This window comes from Zea mays, chromosome 9 (genome assembly GCF_902167145.1).
Source record: "Zea mays cultivar B73 chromosome 9, Zm-B73-REFERENCE-NAM-5.0, whole genome shotgun sequence".
NCBI lineage: Eukaryota > Viridiplantae > Streptophyta > Magnoliopsida > Poales > Poaceae > Zea > Zea mays.
The window spans coordinates 141372464-141385719 of NC_050104.1; positions in this window are offsets into that span (position 1 = coordinate 141372464).

The window sequence follows — 13256 nt, forward strand, 5'->3', positions numbered from 1 at the left end:
GCGAACTCAAGGGTCTCCTGGAAAACGCAGCGGTTCGACGAGCTGAGAGCTCTGCCTCCCGAAGGCACAGGTGCCCCTCAGAGCATCGCGCAACGTCCTCCCGACTTATGCGGGAGGCCTCGGTCCGCACCGGGTGCACACGGGATGGGACGCCTGCTGCCCCGGATCGCCTCGGCGACGAGCACCACCACCGCGACCGTCGAGCCCGCCTCGAAGAAAAGGTGCACCGAGGCTACCACCCCAAGCGCGGAGGACGCTACGACAATGAGGAGGACCGGAGCCCCTCGCCCAAACCGCCGGGTCCAAGGGTCTTTAGCCGGGCCATACGACGGGCGCCATTCCCAGCCTGGTTCCGAGCCCCGACTACCATCACCAAGTACTCAGGGGAGACAAGGCCGGAGTTGTGGCTTGCGGATTACCGACTGGCATGCCAGCTGGGAGGGACGAATGACGACAACCTCATCATCCGCAACCTTCCCCTTTTCCTCTCCGACGCTGCTTGGGCATGGCTAGAGCATCTGCCTCCTGCGTAGATCTCTGACTGGGACGACCTGGTCAAAGCCTTCGCGGGAAACTTCCAAGGTACGTACGTGCGCCCTGGGAACTCATGGGACCTCCGAAGCTGCCGCCAGCAGTCAGGGGAATCCCTGCGAGAGTACATCCGGTGGTATTCAAAGCAGCGCACCGAGCTGCCCAACATCACCGACTCGGACGTCATCGGGGCCTTCCTCGCTGGCACCACATGCCGGGACCTGGTGAAAAAACTAGGGCGCAAGACTCTCACCAAGGCGAGCGAATTGATGGACATCGCCACCAAGTTCGCCTCTGGTCAGGAGGCGGTCGAAGCCATCTTCCGGAAGGACAAGCAGCCTCAAGGAAGACAGAAGGAGGACACCCCCGAGGCGTCCGTCCAGCGTGGCTCGAAAAAGAAGGCCAAGAAGAAGGCGCAAGCAAAGCGCGACGCCATTGACGCGGATCTCGTCGCTGCTGCCAAGCACAGGAATCCTCAGAAGCCTCCCAAAGGAGTCAACACGTTTGACAAGATGCTCAAGGAGTCGTGCCCCTATCACAGGGGTCCCATCAAGCACACCCTTGAGGAGTGCGACATGCTCCGGCGTTACTTCATCAAGGCGAGACCCTCAGCAGAAGGTGGCAAGGACCAAGGCAACAGCAAGAAGGGGGGCGACAAGGACGAGGAGTTCCCGGAGGTCCGCGACTGCTTCATGATCTACGGTGGGTAGGTGGCGAACGCCTCGGCTCGGCACCGCAAGCAGGAGCGTCGGGAGGTTTGCTCGGTGAAGGTAGTGGCGCCGGTCTACCTAGACTGGTCCGACAAGCCCATCACCTTCGACCAAGGCGACCACCCCGACTATGTGCCGAGCCTAGGAAGGTACCCGCTCGTCGTCGACCCCGTCATCGGCAACGCTAGGCTCACAAAGGTCCTCATGGATGGAGGCAGCAGCCTCAACATCATCTACGCCGAGACCCTTGGGCTCATGGGGATAGATCTATCCACGATCTGGGCCGGTGCAGCACCCTTTCACGGGATCATCCCCGGTAAGCGCGTCTTGCCCCTTGGGCAACTTGATTTGCCCGTCTGCTTCGGAACTCCCTCCAACTTCCGAAGGGAAACCCTCACGTTCGAGGTGGTCGGGTTCCAAGGAACCTATCATACGGTGCTGAGGAGACCGTGCTACGCCAAGTTCATGGCCGTCCCCAACTACATGTACCTCAAGATCAAGATGTCGGGCCCCAAGGGAATCATCACCGTCGGATCCACGTATCGCCACGCTTACGAGTGCGACGTGGAATGCGTGGAATACGCTGAGGCCATCGCCGAATCCGAGGCCCTCATCGCCGACCTGGATTACCTCTCCAAGGAGGCGCCTGATGTGAAGTGCTGAAAGTCGCCTAGAGGGGGGGTGAATAGGGCGAAACTGAAATTTACAAATATAAACACAACTACAAGCCGGGTTAGCGTTAGTAATAAAGAAACGAGTCCGCGAGAGAGGACGCAAAACAAATCCCAAGCGAATAAGCAAGTGAGACACGGAGATTTGTTTTACCGAGGTTCGGTTCTTGCAAACCTACTCCCCGTTGAGGAGGCCACAAAGGCCGGGTCTCTTTCAACCCTTCCCTCTCTCAAACGATCCCACGGACCGAGTGAGCTTTCTCTTCTCAATCACTTGGAACACAAAGTTCCCACAAGGACCACCACAAGTTTGGTGTCTCTTGTCTCAATTACAAGTGAGTTTGATCGCTATGAAAGAATCAAGAACGAAGAAAGCAATCCAAGCGCAAGAGCTCGAAAGAACACAAGCAAATCACTCTCTCTAGTCACTATTGTGTTGTGTGGAATTTGAAGAGGATTTGATCTCTTTGATGTGTCTAGAATTGAATGCTAGAGCTCTTGTAGTAGTTGGTAAGTGGAAAACTTGGATGCAATGAATGGTGGGGTGGTTGGGGTATTTATAGCCCCAACCACCAAACTTGACCGTTGGCTGGGTTGTCTGTTCGATGGCGCACCGGACAGTCCGGTGCACACCGGACAGTCCGGTGCCCCCTGCCACGTCATCACTGCCGTTGGATTCTGACCGTTGGAGCTTCTGACTTGTGGGCCCGCCTGGGTGTCCGGTGCACACCGGACAGGTACTGTTTGCTGTCCGGTGTGCTAGCATGGGCGTGCCTGCCATCTGCGCACGCAGAGCCCGCATTAAATGCGCGGCAGAGAGCCGTTGGCGCGAAGATAGCCGTTGCTCTGGAGTCGCACCGGACAGTCCGGTGCACACCGGACAGTCCGGTGAATTATAGTGGACGAGCCGTTGGCTTTTCCCGAAGCTGGCGAGTTCCTGAGGTCGACCTCCCTTGGCGCACCGGACACTGTCCGGTGTACACCGGACAGTCCGGTGAATTATAGCCGAGTCGCCTCCGGAAATTCCGAAGGTGGCGAGTTCGAGTCTGAGTCCCCCTGGTGCACCGGACATGTCCGGTGCTCCACACCAGGGGTGCCTTCGGTTGCCCCTTTGCTCCTTTGTTGAATCCAAAGCTTGGTCTTTTTATTGGCTGAGTGTGAACCTTTTACACCTGTATCATCTATACACTTGGGCAAACAAGTTAGTCCAAAGATTTGTGTTGGGCAATTCAACCACCAAAATTATATAGGAACTAGGTGTAAGCCTAATTCCCTTTCAATCTCCCCCTTTTTGGTGATTGATGCCAACACAAACCAAAGCAAATATAGAAGTGCATAATTGAACTAGTTTGCATGATGTAAGTGTAAAGGTTGCTTGGAATTTAGCCAATATTATTACTTACAAGATATGCATGGATTGTTTCTTATTTATAACATTTTGGACCACGCTTGCACCACATGTTTTGTTTTTTGCAAACTCTTTTGTAAATCATTTTCAAAGTTCTTTTGTAAATAGTCAAAGGTAAATGAATAAGATTTTTGCAAAGCATTTTCAAGATTTGAAATTTTCTCCCCCTGTTTCAAATGCTTTTCTTTTGACTAAACAAAAACTCCCCCTAAAGGAGATCCTCCTCTTAGTGTTCAAGAGGGTTTTGATATATCATTTTGAAATACTACTTTCTCCCCTTTTTGAACACAATAGGAAAATCAATTGATAAATATTCAACACTAAGTTTTTGAAATCGGTTGGTGGTGCGGTCCTTTTGCTTTGGGCTCCTTTCTCCCCCTTTTTGGCATGAATCGCCAAAAACGGAATCATTAGAGCCCGAGAAGTAGTTTCTTCCCCTTTGGTCATAAACAAATGAGTTTAAGATTATACCAAAGACGAAGTCCTTTTGCTTTCTCCCCCAAGGATGGAGAGTGGTATGTAGCGACGGCGAAGGTTGAGTTACGGAGTGGAAGCCTTTTTGTCTTTGCCGAAGACTCTAATTCCCTTTCAATATACCTATGACTTGGTTTGAAATAGACTTGAAAACGCATTAGTCATAGCATAGGAAGGGGATACGATCAAAGATATATAAATGAGCTATGTGTGCAATCTAACAAAAGAAATTGCGCGAATCAAGAATATTGAGCTCATGCCTAAGTTTGTTAAAAGATTGTTCATCAAGAGGCTTGGTAAAGATATCGGCTAATTGATCTTTAGTGTTAATGTAAGAAATCTCGATATCTCCCTTTTGTTGGTGATCCCTAAGAAAATGATACCGAATGGCTATGTGTTTAGTGCGGCTATGCTCGACGGGATTGTCAGCCATTTTGATTGCACTCTCATTGTCACATAGCAAAGGGACTTTGGTTAATTTGTAACCGTAGTCCCGCAGGGTTTGCCTCATCCAAAGCAATTGCGCGCAACAATGACCTGCGGCAATATACTCGGCTTCGGCGGTGGAAAGAGCGACCGAATTTTGCTTCTTTGAAGCCCAAGACACCAAGGATCTTCCCAAGAACTGGCAAGTCCCTGATGTGCTCTTTCTATTGATTTTGCACCCCGCCCAATCGGCATCGGAATAACCAATTAAATCAAAAGTGGATCCCTTAGGATACCAAAGCCCAAACTTAGGAGTATAAGCCAAATATCTCAAGATTCGTTTTACGGCCGTAAGGTGAGCTTCCTTAGGGTCGGCTTGGAATCTTGCACACATGCATACGGAAAGCATAATATCCGGTCGAGATGCACATAAATAGAGTAAAGAACCTATCATCGACCGGTATACCTTTTGATCCACGGACTTACCTCCCGTGTCGAGGTCGAGATGCCCATTAGTTCCCATGGGTGTCTTGATGGGTTTGGCATCCTTCATCCCAAACTTGGTTAGAATGTCTTGAGTGTACTTTGTTTGGCTGATGAAGGTGCCCTCTTGGAGTTGCTTCACTTGGAATCCTAGAAAATACTTCAACTCCCCCATCATAGACATCTCAAACTTCTGTGTCATGATCCTACTAAACTCTTCACATGTAGACTCGTTAGTAGACCCAAATATAATATCATCAACATAAATTTGGCATACAAACAAGTCATTTTCAAGAGTTTTAGTAAAGAGTGTAGGATCGGCTTTTCCGACTTTGAATCCATTTGCAATAAGAAAATCTCTAAGGCATTCATACCATGCTCTTGGGGCTTGCTTGAGCCCATAAAGCGCCTTAGAGAGCTTATAGACATGATTAGGATACTTACTGTCTTCAAAGCCGGGAGGTTGCTCAACATAGACCTCTTCTTTGATTGGTCCATTGAGGAAGGCACTTTTCACGTCCATTTGATAAAGCTTAAAGCCATGGTAAGTAGCATAGGCTAATAATATGCGAATTGACTCAAGCCTAGCTACGGGTGCATAGGTTTCACCGAAATCCAAACCTTCGACTTGGGAGTATCCCTTGGCCACAAGTCGAGCTTTGTTCCTTGTCACCACACCATGCTCGTCTTGCTTGTTGCGGAAGACCCATTTGGTTCCTACAACATTTTGATTAGGACGTGGAACTAAATGCCATACCTCATTTCTAGTGAAGTTGTTGAGCTCCTCTTGCATTGCCACCACCCAATCCGAATCTTGGAGTGCTTCCTCTATCCTGTGTGGCTCAATAGAGGAAACAAACGAGTAATGTTCACAAAAATGTGCAACCCGAGATCTTGTAGTTACCCCCTTATGAATGTCGCCGAGGATGGTGTCGACGGGGTGATCTCGTTGGATTGCTTGGTGGACTCTTGGGTGTGGCGGCCTCTGCTCTTCATCCTCCTTGTCTTCCTCATTTGTATCTCCCCCTTGATCATTGCTATCAACTTGAGGTGGCTCATTTGCTTGATCTTCTACTTCATCAACTTGAGCTTCATCCTCATTTTCAGTCGGTGGAGATGCTTGCATGGAGGAGGATGGTTGATCTTGTGCAATTGGAGGCTCTTCGGATTCCTTAGGACACACATCCCCAATGGACATGTTCCTTAGCGCGATGCATGGAGCCTCTTCTTCACCTATCTCATCAAGATCAACTTGCTCTATTTGAGAGCCATTAGTCTCATCAAACACAACGTCACATGAGACTTCAACTAGTCCAGTGGACTTGTTAAAGACCCTATATGCCCTTGTGTTTGAGTCATAACCAAGTAAAAAGCCTTCTACAGTCTTAGGAGCAAATTTAGATTTTCTACCTCTTTTAACAAGTATAAAGCATTTGCTACCAAAGACTCTAAAATATGAAATGTTGGGCTTTTTACCGATTAGGAGTTCATATGATGTCTTCTTGAGGATTCGGTGTAGATATAATCGGTTGATGGCGTAGCAGGCGGTGTTGACTGCCACGGCCCAAAACCGATCCGAAGTCTTATATTCATCAAGCATGGTCCTTGCCATGTCCAATAGAGTTCGATTCTTCCTCTCCACTACACCATTTTGTTGAGGTGTGTAGGGAGAAGAGAACTCATGCTTGATGCCCTCTTCCTCAAGAAAACCTTCGATTTGAGAGTTCTTGAACTCCGTCCCATTGTCGCTTCTTATTTTCTTGATCCTTAAGCCGAACTCATTTTGAGCCCGTCTCAAGAATCCCTTTAAGGTCTCTTGGGTTTGAGATTTTTCCTGTAAAAAGAATACCCAAGTGAAGCGAGAATAATCATCCACAATAACTAGACAGTACTTACTTCCGCCGATGCTTATGTAAGCGATCGGGCCGAATAGGTCCATGTGTAGGAGCTCCAGTGGCCTGTCACTAGTCATAATGTTCTTGTGTGGATGATGAGTGCCAACTTGCTTTCCTGCTTGGCATGCGCTACAAACCCTGTCTTTCTCAAAATGAACATTTGTTAATCCTAAAATGTGTTCTCCCTTTAGAAGTTTATGAAGATTCTTCATCCCAACATGGGCTAGTCGGCGGTGCTAGAGCCAACCCATGTTAGTCTTAGCAATTAAGCAAGTGTCGAGTTCAGCTCTATCAAAATCTACCAAGTATAGCTGACCCTCTAACACTCCCTTAAATGCTATTGAATCATCACTTCTTCTAAAGACAGTGACACCTATATCAGAGAAAAGACAGTTGTAGCCCATTTGACATAATTGGGATACGGAAAGCAAATTGTAGTCTAATGAATCTACAAGAAAAACATTGGAAATAGAATGGTCGGGTGATATAGCAATTTTACCAAGACCTTTGACCAAACCTTGATTTCCATCCCCAAATGTGATAGCTCGTTGGGGATCTTGGTTTTTCTCGTAGGAGGAGAACATCCTTTTCTCCCCTGTCATATGGTTTGTGCACCCGCTGTCGAGTATCCAACTTGAGCCCCCGGATGCATAAACCTACAAAACAATTTTAGTTCTTGACTTTAGGTACCCAAATGGTTTTGGGTCCTTTGGCATTAGACACAAGAACTTTGGGTACCCAAACACAAGTCTTGGAGCCCTTGTGCTTGCCCCCAACATATTTGGCAACTATCTTGCCGGATTTGTTAGTTAACACATAAGATGCATCAAAAGTTTTAAATGAAAGATTATGTTCATTTGATGCAGTAGGAATTTTCTTAGGCAACTTAGCACGGGTTGGTTGCCTAGAACTAGATGTCTCACCCTTATACATAAAAGCATGATTAGGGCCAGAGTGAGACTTCCTAGAGTGAATTCTCCTAATCTTGCTCTCAGGATAACCGGCAGGGTATAAAATGTAACCCTCGTTATCCTGAGGCATGGGAGCCTTGCCCTTAACAAAGTTGGACAATCTCTTAGGAGGGGCACTAATTTTGACATTGTCTCCCCTTTGGAAGCCAATGCCATCCTTAATGCCCGGGCGTCTCCCATTATAAAGCATGCTACGAGCAAATTTAAATTTTTCATTTTCCAAGTTGTGCTCGGCAATTTTAGCATCTAGTTTTGCTATATGATCATTTTGTTGTTTAATTAAAGCCATATGATCATGAATAGCATTAATATCAACATCTCTACATCTAGTACAAATAGATACATGCTCAACAATAGATGTAGAGGGTTTGCAAGAATTAAGTTCAACAATCTTAGCATGAAGAATATCATTTTTATCTCTAAGATCGGCAATTGTAACTTTGCAAACATCAAAATCTTTAGCCTTAGCAATCAAATTTTCATTCTCTAATCTAAGGCTAGTAAGAGAAATGTTTAATTCTTCAATCCTAGCAAGCAAATCATCATTATTATCTCTAGGATTGGGAATTGAAACATTACAAATATGAGAATCAACCTTAGCATTTAAACTAGCATTTTCATTTCTAAGGTTGTCAATCATCTCACGGCAAGTGCTTAGCTCACTAGACAATTTTTCACATTTTTCAACTTGTAGAGCGTAAGCATTTTTAACCTTAACATGTTTTTTATTTTCCTTGATTAGGAAATCCTCTTGGGAGTCCAAGAGATCATCCTTCTCATGGATGGCACTTATTAGTTCATTTAATTTCTCCTTTTGTTCCATGTTAAGGTTGGCAAAAAGAGTACGCAAATTATCTTCCTCACCACTAGCATTATCATCACTGGAAGACTCATATTTAGTGGAGGAGTTGGATTTGACCTTCTTCTTTTTACCGTCCTTTGCCATGAGGCACTTGTGGCCAACGTTGGGGAAGAGGAGTCCCTTGGTGACGGCGATGTTGGCGGCGTCCTCGTCGTCGGAGGAGTCGCTTGAGCTTTCGTCGGAGTCCCACTCCCGACAAACATGGGCATCACCGCCCTTCTTCTTGTAGTACCTCTTCTTCTCCTTTCGCCTCCCCTTCTTGTCGTCGCCTCGGTCACTGTCACTAGATATAGGACATTTAGCAATAAAATGACCGGGCTTACCACACTTGTAGCAAACCTTCTTGGAGCGGGACTTGTAATCCTTCCCCCTCCTTTGCTTGAGGATTTGGCGGAAGCTCTTGATGACGAGCGCCATTTCCTCATTGTCGAGCTTGGAGGCGTCTATTGGTTGTCGACTTGGTGTAGACTCCTCCTTCTTTTCTTCCGTCGCCTTGAATGCGACGGGTTGAGCCTCGGATGTAGATGGATCATCAAGCTCGTTGATCTTCCTCGAGCCTTCGATCATGCACTCAAAACTTACAAAATGCCCGATTACTTCCTCGGGGGTCATTTTAGTATATCTACGATTACCACGAATTAATTGAACTTGAGTAGGGTTAAGGAAAATAAGAGATCTTAGAATAACCTTAACCACTTCGTGGTCATCCCACTTTACACTCCCGAGGTTGCGCACTTGGTTCACCAAGGTCTTGAGCCGGTTGTACATGTGTTGCGGCTCTTCCCCTTTGCGAAGCCGGAACCGACCGAGCTCCCCCTCGATTGTTTCCCGCTTGGTGATCTTGGTGAGCTCATCTCCTTCGTGCGTGGTTTTGAGCACATCCCAAACCTCCTTGGCGCTCTTCAACCCTTGTACTTTGTTATACTCCTCTCTACTTAGAGAGGCGAGGAGTATTGTTGTTGCTTGAGAGTTGAAGTGCTCGATTTGGGCCACCTCATCCTCATCATAGTTCTCATCCCCTACCGACGGTACCTGTGCACCAAACTCAACAACATCCCATATACTTTTGTGGAGCGAGGTTAGATGAAATCGCATTAAATCGCTCCACCTAGCGTAATCTTCACCATCAAAAGTTGGTGGTTTGCCTAATGGGACGGAAAGTAAAGGTGTATGTTTGGAAGTGCGAGGGTATCGTAGGGGGATCTTACTATACTTCTTGCGCTCTTGGCGCTTAGAAGTGACGGAGGGCGCATCGGAGTCGGAGGTCGATGTTGATGAAGTGTCGGTCTCGTAGTAGACCACTTTCCTCATCCTCTTGTGCTTGTCGCCTTTCCGATGCGGCTTGTAGGAAGAAGATTTTTCCTTCTTCTCTTTGTGGTGAGAAGAGGAAGACTTTTTCTCCTTTCGTTTGGAGGAGTCCTTCTTCTTCTCCTTCCTCTTGGTGCGGGACTCTTCCGATGAAGTGCTCCCGTGGCTTGTAGTGGGCTTTTCGCCGGTCTCCATCTCCTTCTTGGCGTGATCTCCCGACATCACTTCGAGCGGTTAGGCTCTAATGAAGCACCGGGCTTTGATACCAATTGAAAGTCGCCTAGAGGGGGGTGAATAGGGCGAAACTGAAATTTACAAATATAAACACAACTACAAGCCGGGTTAGCGTTAGTAATAAAGAAACGAGTCCGCGAGAGAGGACGCAAAACAAATCCCAAGCGAATAAGCAAGTGAGACACGGAGATTTGTTTTACCGAGGTTCGGTTCTTGCAAACCTACTCCCCGTTGAGGAGGCCACAAAGGCCGGGTCTCTTTCAACCCTTCCCTCTCTCAAACGATCCCACGGACCGAGTGAGCTTTCTCTTCTCAATCACTTGGAACACAAAGTTCCCACAAGGACCACCACAAGTTTGGTGTCTCTTGTCTCAATTACAAGTGAGTTTGATCGCTATGAAAGAATCAAGAACGAAGAAAGCAATCCAAGCGCAAGAGCTCGAAAGAACACAAGCAAATCGCTCTCTCTAGTCACTATTGTGTTGTGTGGAATTTGAAGAGGATTTGATCTCTTTGATGTGTCTAGAATTGAATGCTAGAGCTCTTGTAGTAGTTGGTAAGTGGAAAACTTGGATGCAATGAATGGTGGGGTGGTTGGGGTATTTATAGCCCCAACCACCAAACTTGACCGTTGGCTGGGTTGTCTGTTCGATGGCGCACCGGACAGTCCGGTGCACACCGGACAGTCCGGTGCCCCCTGCCACGTCATCACTGCCGTTGGATTCTGACCGTTGGAGCTTCTGACTTGTGGGCCCGCCTGGGTGTCCGGTGCACACCGGACAGGTACTGTTTGCTGTCCGGTGTGCTAGCATGGGCGTGCCTGCCATCTGCGCACGCAGAGCCCGCATTAAATGCGCGGCAGAGAGCCGTTGGCGCGAAGATAGCCGTTGCTCTGGAGTCGCACCGGACAGTCCGGTGCACACCGGACAGTCCGGTGAATTATAGTGGACGAGCCGTTGGCTTTTCCCGAAGCTGGCGAGTTCCTGAGGTCGACCTCCCTTGGCGCACCGGACACTGTCCGGTGAATTATAGCCGAGTCGCCTCCGGAAATTCCGAAGGTGGCGAGTTCGAGTCTGAGTCCCCCTGGTGCACCGGACATGTCCGGTGGCACACCGGACAGTCCGGTGCTCCACACCAGGGGTGCCTTCGGTTGCCCCTTTGCTCCTTTGTTGAATCCAAAGCTTGGTCTTTTTATTGGCTGAGTGTGAACCTTTTACACCTGTATCATCTATACACCTGGGCAAACAAGTTAGTCCAAAGATTTGTGTTGGGCAATTCAACCACCAAAATTATATAGGAACTAGGTGTAAGCCTAATTCCCTTTCAAGTGCCACCCCGGCAACTTTGAACCGGCCGAGGCGGTTAAGACTGTCGCCCTCGACCCCAGCAACGACGTCTGCAAGAAAGTCAGGATCGGCTCCGAGCTCGACCCCAAATAGGAAGCAGTGCTCGTCGACTTTCTCCGCAAATACCGAAATTTTTGCGTGGAGTCCCTCATACATGCCAGGCATACCGAGGGATGTTGCCGAGCACTCGCTGGATATCCGAGCTGGAGCCTGACCCGTGAAGCAGCACCTGCACCGCTTTGACGAAGAGAAGAGCAGAGCCATAGGCAAGGAGGTCCACAAGCTGATGGCTGCAGGGTTCATCAAAAAGGTATTCCATCACGAATGGTTAGCTAACCCTGTGCTCGTGAAGAAAAAAGGTGGGAAGTGGAGGATGTGCATAGACTACACTGGTCTAAACAAGGCATGTCCGAAGGTTCCCTACCCTCTGCCTCGCATCGATCAAATTGTGGACTCCACTGCTGGGTGCGAAACCCTGTCATTCCTCGACGCCTATTCAGGTTATCACCAAATCAAGATGAAAGAATCCGACCAACTCGCGACTTCTTTCATCACACCCTTTGGCATGTATTGTTATATTACTATGCCATTTGGCTTGAGGAATGCAGGTGAAACCTACCAAAGGTGTATGAACCATGTGTTTGGAGAGCACATCGGCCGAACGGTCGAGGCTTACGTCGATGACATCATTGTCAAGACAAGAAAAGCCTCCGACCTCGAAGTGACTTTCGGGTGCCTGCGTGCAAAAGGCGTAAAACTCAATCCCGAGAAGTGTGTCTTCGGAGTCCCCCGAGGCATGCTCCTGGGGTTCATCGTCTCCGAAAGAGGCATCGAGGCCAACCCGGAGAAAATCGCAGCCATCACCAACATGGGACCCATCAAGGATCTAAAAGTAGTACAAAGGGTCATGGGATGCCTTGCGGCTCTCAGCCGCTGTCGGGGACCATAATTAGGGGTACCCTCAAGACGCCTAATTCTCAGCTGGTAACCCCCATCAGCATAAAGCTGCAGAGGCCTGATGGGTGCGATTAAGTCAGGGATCAGTCCATACGAGTGACTCGATCACGCTTCGCCCGAGCCTAGCCTCGGCCAAGGGCAGCCGACCTCGAGGGACTTCCGTCTCGCCCGAGGCCCCCCTTTTTAACGGTGGACGCATCTCCGGCTCGCCCGAGGCCTTGGCTTCGCTAAGAAGCAACCCTGACTAAATCGCCGCACCGACTGACCGAGTTGCAGGAGCATTTAACGCAAAGGTGGCCTGACACCTTTATCCTGACGCGCGCCCCCCGGTAGAGCCGAAGTGACCGCCGTCACTTCGCCGCACCACTGACCGGTCTGACAGAAGGACAATGCCGCCTGCGCCGCTCCGACTGCAGTGCCACTCGACAGAGTGAGTCTGACAGGAAGTCAGGCCTTGCCAAAGGCGCCATAGGAAGCTCCGCTCCGCCCGATCCCAGGGCTCGAACTCGGGCTAAGACCCGGAAGACGACGAACTCCGCTCCGCCCGACCCCAGGGCTCGGACTCGGGCTAAGACCCGGAAGACGACGAACTCCGCTCCGCCCGACCCCAGGGCTCGGACTCGGGCTAAGACCCGGAAGACGACGAACTCCGCTCCGCCCGACCCCAGGGCTCGGACTCGGGCTAAGACCCGGAAGACGGCGAACTCCGCTCCGCCCGACCCCAGGGCTCGGACTCGGGCTAAGACCCGGAAGACGACGAACTCCGCTTCGCCCGACCCTAGGGCTCGGACTCCGCCCGGGCCTCTGCCGAACGATCTCCGCCTCACCTGACCCGGGGGCTCGGGCTCGGGCTCGGCCACGGAAGACAGACTCGACCTCGGCTTCGGAGGAGCCCCCACGTCGCCCAACCTAGGGCACAGGCCCACCACGTCAACAGGAAGCGCCATCATCATCCTACCCCGAGCCGACTCGGGTCATGG